This window comes from Choloepus didactylus, chromosome 15, assembly GCF_015220235.1.
Source record: "Choloepus didactylus isolate mChoDid1 chromosome 15, mChoDid1.pri, whole genome shotgun sequence".
NCBI lineage: Eukaryota > Metazoa > Chordata > Mammalia > Pilosa > Megalonychidae > Choloepus > Choloepus didactylus.
In genome coordinates, this window is record NC_051321.1 from 73,030,542 (window position 1) to 73,038,122 (window position 7,581).

The 7,581-nt window shown below is 37.0% G+C and overlaps 1 protein-coding gene across 1 annotated transcript in view; it reads left to right on the forward strand.

Annotated features, from left to right (window-relative positions):
* LRMDA (leucine rich melanocyte differentiation associated) overlaps positions 1 to 6,559 on the forward strand; it is a 1,132,756-nt gene extending 1,126,197 nt beyond the window's left edge. The window contains exon 8 of the mRNA XM_037804640.1: positions 6,504 to 6,559. The gene's annotated coding sequence lies outside the window, so the exon portion shown is untranslated. The remainder of the gene's footprint in view (positions 1 to 6,503) is intronic.
* Positions 6,560 to 7,581: the final 1,022 nt, after the last annotated feature.

Below are 7,581 nucleotides of genomic sequence, written 5' to 3' on the forward strand. Positions count from 1 at the left end.
TAGAAACACACAAGTTACATATACTGACTCAAGAAGATGTAGAAGATATCAATGGACCAATAACAAGTAAAGATTTTGAATCAGTAGTCAAATAACTCCCAACAAAGAAAAGTCTAGGACTAGATGGCATCACTGGTGAATTTTACCAAACATTAAATGATGCAAATCATTTTCAACCTCTTCCAAAGAATTGAAGAGAAGGGGAGACTTCCTAAATCATTCTAGGAGAAATACAAAAATCTACACCAAAATATTTGCAAACTAAATCCAACGGGTTTTTGTTAAAGGATTTTACACCATGATTGAGTGAGATTTATCCCAGGAATGCAAGACTGGTTCAACATAAGAAAACAATAGAATATACCACATTAATAAAACGATGTTTTATAAAAAGCACATGATCATCTTAACTGACACAGAAAAGGCATCTGACAAAACCCACACCCTAGAGTAGACTGGGCAAGATGGTGGCATAGGGAGGTGTCGAATTTAGTTAGTCATCTAGAGCAGGTAGTAAACAGCCAGGAACTGTCTGCAACAACTGGGGGACATCAGTGACTTGACAACACGTACACCAGTCTGGAATGGGTGGAGTGGCCAAGATCTCAGCATAGAACTAAATGGAAATGTCCTCATGTAGATTGTGGTGGTGAATGCGTAACTATGTGATTATACCAGGAACCATTGATTGTTTACTTAGAATGGACTGTATGGTGAGTGAATAAAACTGTTTCAAGAATAAACAGAAAATAGAAGGGTTGGAAAAAATGTGGCGAGAGATACATCTATTCACTGTTGGTAGGTAAGTAGAATGGTGCAGCTCATCTGGAGGGCAATGCGGTGGTTCCACAGGAAGCCAAATATAGGGTTGCCACATGATCCTGAATATTATTAATAATATATAATTATTAGGTACATTCTTGGGAGAACTGAATGCAAGGACATGAATGGACACTTGTACACTGGTGTTTCTAGTGGCATTATTCACGATTTACAATGGATGGAGGCAGCCAGGATAGATGAACAGAATGGTGAATTATGCTATATGCATACAATGGAATATTGAGCAGCTGCCAAGAAGGAATGCAGTTGTAAGGCATGCAACTAGGTGAATGAACCTGAGGACAGTATGTTGAATGATATAAGCCAGAAACAAAAAGGCTAATATAAAGACTTACAAATATACACTAAGCTTTACTAAATGTGTCAAGTCTAAGAATTGAATTTGAGAGCATAAGTTATCAGGAAAAGGATTATTCTAAAGGTTCCTAGATTGTAAGCTCTTACAGCAGTCATGTCTGTTCCTGAATTATAATGGTTATTTCTAAATTCTGAGATGCTGAGCTCTTTGTGTATAACCTAGTCATTCCCTGGAACTTCAGGTATCTGTGTGACACCTGAGATTCAGAGCTAGAGTTCTGCAGCTAAGAAAGCCAGTATTACCCCATACAGCAATGTTAAAAAAGCTAAAAAAGACATCAGACTTCAATTAGAGATATGAAAGAAGCTAATCTGGTTAAGACTAAGGCAAATCAGACTAAAGGGTAAAGGACAATGTTGCGTATGTTTTAAAACTCCAACTTCTGTGTGAGACCAAAGGAAGAGAAGTTTATTTGGTGCAAAATTTATATTTTCCGTAGCACGCTACCTAATTTAACCTGTTTGGATGGTTTATTTAAACACCATAATTACAGAGAACCTTGAAATGGGAGTGCAAACTTCTTGGTTTGTACAGGTTAGTGTGATGCCCCTATACATCCTGAGTAATCTGAGCAGATTATAAAAAAGTATTTGCAAGGCATGGAAAGATTGTGGCATAGGGAGATGTATAATTTAGTTAGTCTTCTGGAACAACTAGCATATAGCCAGGAACAACTAGTAAATAGTCTGGAACAACTGTGGGGGGTATCTGTAACTGGACACATATCATACACCAGTCAGGAATGGATGGAATGGCTGAGATTGCAGCATAAGAACTGGAAACTTGATAATGATTACACCCTCTTCCTGAGACCTGGGCTGGTCTGGTCTGGGAAAATCTGTTTGGGGTTATCAAGGGAATCAGATGCCTAGACAACAAAAACTTATGAATTACACTAGAAAAAAATGAAGATATGGCCCAGTCAAAGGAACAAACTTATACTTCAAATGAGATACAGGAGTTGAAACGACTAATTAAAGATCTTCAAACAAATATGCCCAATCAGTTCAAAAATCAAATCAACAAGCTGAGGGATGATATGGCAAAAGAGAAGAAGGATATAAAGACGACATTGGGCAAACATAAGGAAAAACTTGAAAGTTTGAAAAAACAATTGGCAGAACTTAAGGGAATGAAAGGAACATAGAAAAGATGAAAAACACAATGGAGACACACAACAGCAGATTTGAAGAGGCAGAAAAAAGGATTCAGGAACTAGAGGACAGGACATCTGAAATCCTACACAAAAAGGAACAGGTATAAAAAAGAATGGAAAAATATGAGCAGGGTCTCAGGGAATTGAATGACAACATGAGGTGCATGAATATACATGTCATGGGTGTCCCAGAAGAGGAGAAAGGAAAGGGGGCAGAAACAATAATGGAGGAAATAATCATTTAAAATTTCCCATCTCTTATGAAAGACATAAAATTGCAGATCCAAGAAGTGCAGTCTACCCCTAAACAGAAGAGATCCGAACAGACCTACTCCAAGACATAATAATCAGATTATCAAATGTCAAAGACAAAGAAAGAATTCTGAAAGCAGCAAGAGAAAAGTGATCCATCACATACAAAGGAAGCTCGATAAGACTATGTGCAGATTTGTCAGTAGAAATCATGGAGGTGAGAAGGCAGTGGCAAGATATATTTAAGAAACTGGAAGAGAAAAACTTCCAACCAAGAATTATATATCTGGCAAAACTGTCCTTCAAAAATGAGGGGGAGTTTAAAATATTTTCAGACAAACACACACTGAGAGAGTTTGTGAACAAGAGACTTGCTCTACAAGAAACAGTAAAGGGAGCACTACAGGCAGATAGGAAAACAGGAGAGAGAGGTTTGGAGAAGAGAGTAGAAATGAAGACTATCAGTGAGAGTAAAAAGGGGAGGGGGAATAAAATGATATATAAATTCCAAAAGTCAAAATGGTAGACAATAGACTTTATGTTAAGTGAAATTAGCCAGAAACAAAAGGACAGACACTCTATGGACACAGTAATATGAACTAACATTGATGAGTCAAATTTGAGAGTTAAAGTTGAGAACACAGGTTATCAGGAGATAAAAAGATGTTAGAAATTGGGCATTTGATGCTGAAGGAGCACATAAGGGTAAATAGGATTGATTGTATAGATCTAGAAATAGTGAAATACTCTGTGATGGTAGAACAATTTGTCAGTGCTCTGAACAAAGATGAGTGTGAGTATGGTTGAAAGAGGAAGACTAGGGGCATGTATGACACCAGAAGGAAAGATAGAAGATAAAGACTGGGATTGTATAACTTAGTAAAACCTGAGTGGTCAATGATGGTAATTAAATGCACAAATAAAAGAATGTTTTTAAAAGAGGGAGAACAAATGAATGTCAGCATTGCAAGGTGTTGAAAATTGGATGGTACAAGGGAAAAAAATACAATCAATGCAAACTAGTGTCTTTAGTTACTGGTAACATTGTAAGATGCTTCCATTAATTGTAACAAAGGCAATATACCAATGCTAAATATCTATATGAGGGGTTTATAAGGGAGTAATACGGTATTCTTGGTGATGGTGGTGTTGTCTGACATTTTCATTGTATTTTACTTTATTTTTATTTTTCTTCTATCTTTTATATTTTTATTCTTCCTTTTTTCCCCTCCTTTTCCTGATTCTTTGCAGAAGCAATGGAAAAGTCCTCATGTAGGTGTTGAAGGTGAATGCATAACTATGTTGCTATACCAGGAACCACTGATTATCTACTTAGAATGGATTGTATGATATGTGAATAAAACTGTTTAAAAAATAAACAGAGGGATACAAGTGCTGGAGAAAACATGGAGAGAGGGATGTACCATTCACTGTTGGTAGGGAAGTAGAACAGTGGAGCCCATCTGGAGGGTAGTGTGGTGGTTCCATAGGAAGGTAAGCATGGGGTTGCCACATGAGCATGCAACCCCGTCTTGGGGTATATACTTGGAAGAACCAAGAGCAGGGGCATGAATGGACATTTGCACACTGGTGTTTATGGCAGCAGTATTCAAGATTCTGAACAGATCTTGATATACCTAAGGGTACATTGACCAATAAAAGGAATGGTTAACTGCAGTCTATAAACTGGGGTGTATACATTAAATGGAATATTGAGCAGAGGCAAGAAGAAATGAAGCTGTGAGGTATGAAACTAAGTGAATAGATCTTGAGAACAGTATGTTGAGTAAAATAAGCCAGAATCAAAAAGATAAACATTATAACGCCTCACTAATATGGACTAACTATAATGTGCAAACTCTGAGAGTTAAATCTGAGAGCATAGGCTATCAGGGGAAGGCTTATTGTAAAGGTTTCCAGATTGTAAGCTCTTACTGCAGTCACATTTATTCATGAGTTGTAACAGTTATTTCTAAATTCTGAGATGATGAGCTGTTTGGGTATAAACTGGTCAGTCCCTGGAACTTCAAGTATCTGTGTGACACGTGAGACTAGAGCCAGAGTTCAACAGCTATGAATGTCAGCATTACCCCATATAGAAAATATTAAAGAACCTGAAAAAGAGATCAGACTTCAATTAGAGATATGAACAAAATGGACTTGGTTAGGACTATGGTAAACCAGACTAGAGGGAAAAGGATGATGATATTGACTGTGTTTTAAAACTTCAACTTCTATGTGAGACCAAAGGAAGAGATGTTTATTTGGTGGAAAATCTATATTTTCTGGAGCATGCTATATAATTTAACTTGTATGGACAGTTTATTCAAGCACTATAATTATATGGAACCTTAAATAGGGGGTGAGTTTTGCATGAAGCCCTGATACATCCTAAAGTAATCTGGGCAGAGAATAAAAATGTACTTCCAAAGCCCCCTTGCGGGAGTGGAGGGAAATTGGAAATATTAAACTTCCCCACCTGGTGAATTCCTGATATTCTCACCAGCATTGGGACTACCATTCTAGTATGCCAAGCTCTTGATCTTGGGACTTGCCCTTATGAAGCTTGTTACTACAAAGGAGAGGCTAAGCCTACTTATAATTGTGCCTAAGAGTCACCACCAGACAACATCTTTCATTGCTCAGATGTGGCCTCTCTAAGCCAATAATGCAGGTAAACTCACTGCCCTCCCACATCCAACGTGGGACATGATTTCCAGGGGTGTAAATCTCCCTGGAAACATGGGACATGACTCCTGGGGATGAGCCTGGCCCGACATCATGGGATTAACAAAGTCTTTGTGACAAAAGTGGGAAGACAAATGAAACAAAATAAAGTTTCCATGGCTGAGAGTCGAGAGGTCATTTTGGACATTATTTTTATGCATTTTATAGATATCCCTTGTGGATTATTCGTGTATTAGTATAGATAGAAGGAAATATCTAAAACTGTTGAACTGTAATCCAGTACCCTCGATTCTTAAAGACAATTGTATAACTATACAGCTTACGAAGTGTGAATGTGTGACTGTGAAAACACTGTGGCTCACACTCCCTTTACCCAGTGTATGAACAGATCAGTAGAAAAAAGGGGGCCAAAAAGTAAATGAATAATGGCGGGGGGAGGGAGTATTAGATGTTATGGGTATTCTTTTGTACTTTTATTTTTATTTTCATTTTTAATTCTTTGAGTAATGAAAATGATCAAAAAATTAATGATGAGACTGTGAGCAATTGATTGCAAACAATTTATTTGGATTTGCATCCAAAGGAGAAGGTAAGCCTATTTATAATTATGCCTGAGTCACCCCCAGAGAACTCTGCTGTTGCTCAGATGTGGCCTCTCTCTCTAAGCTAACTCTGCAGGTAAACTCTCTGCCCTCCCCCTACATGGGACATGACTACCAGGGGTGTAAGTCTCCCTGGCAATGTGGGACATGAAGCCCAGGGATGAGCCTGGCCTTGGCATCATGGGATTAGAAAGCCTTCTTGGATTAAAGGGGGAAGAGAAATGAAATAAAATAGAGTTTCAATGACAAAGAGATTTCAAATAGAGTCAAGAAGTCATTCTGGAAGTTATTCTTATGTGTTATATAGACATCCCTTTTTGTTTTTAGTGTATTGGAATAGCTAGAAGGAAACACCTGAAACTGTTGAACTTAATCCAGTAGCCTTGATTCTTGATGATGATTGTATAACTATACAGCTTTTACAGTGCGACTGTGTAACTGTGAAAACCTTGTGAATAACACTTCCTTTATCCAGGGTGTAGACAGATGAGTAAGAAAACAAAGACAATAAATAAATGAACAAATAAATAAATAAAGGGGGGATAAGGGTTATGGGATGTTTTGGGAGTTCTTTTTTATTTTTATTCTTATTCTTTTTTTGCAGGGGGAGTAATGAAGATGTTCAAAAATTGATGCTCTACTATATGATAATACTGTGAAACAATGATTGTACACTTTGGATGATTATCTGGTATGTGAATATATCTGAATAAAGTTGCATAAAAAAACCCAGCACACTTTCTTGATTAAAAACACTCAGAAACTAGAAATAGAAGAGGACTTCAAGACCATGATAAAAAGGCATATATGAAAAACCCACAGCTAACATCATACTCAATGGTGAAAGACTGAAGCATTCCCCATAAGATCAGGAACAAACAAGGATATCCACATATACCTCTACTATTCAACATTGTATGGGAAGTCCTAGCCAGAGCAATCAGGCAAGAAAAATAAATAAAAGGCATCCATATTGGAATGGAAGAAATCAAACTATCCTTATATGCAGATGACATTATTCTGTATGTAGAAAATCTAGAGAAATCTACAAGAAATTAACCATAGCTGATAAATGAATTCAGCAAAATGGCAGGGTACAAGATCAGTACACAAAAATCAGTGGAGTTTCTACACACCAGCAAGGAATAATAAAAAAATGTCAGTGAGAAAGAAGCCATTTATAATAGCAAATAAAATAATAAAATATGAATGGATAAATTTAGCAAAGGACATAATATAATTGAATGCAGAAAACTACAAATCATTAATGAAAGAAATTAAAGACATTTATAAAGAAAAGATATCCCATGCTCATAGATTATTAGACTTAATATCCTTAAGATGTCAGATTTTCAGAGTTACAGCTTTACAGCAATCCCAATCAAAATTCCAACAGCTTTCTTCACAGCAATAGAAATGCTAATCATCAAATTCATATGGAAGGGTAAGGCACCCCTCATAGCCAAAGCAATCTTGCAAAAGAAGAACAAAAATGGAAGACTCACACTTCCAAACTTAAAAACTTAGTACAAAGCTATAGTAATCTAACAGTATGGTAACTGGCACAAGGTTACATAGATCAATGGAATAGAACAGAGAGTGAAGTAAATCCACTCATCTTGGGCCAACTGAGTTTTCATAAGAGTGCCAAGTCCACTCAATGGATAGAGGCCAATCTCTTC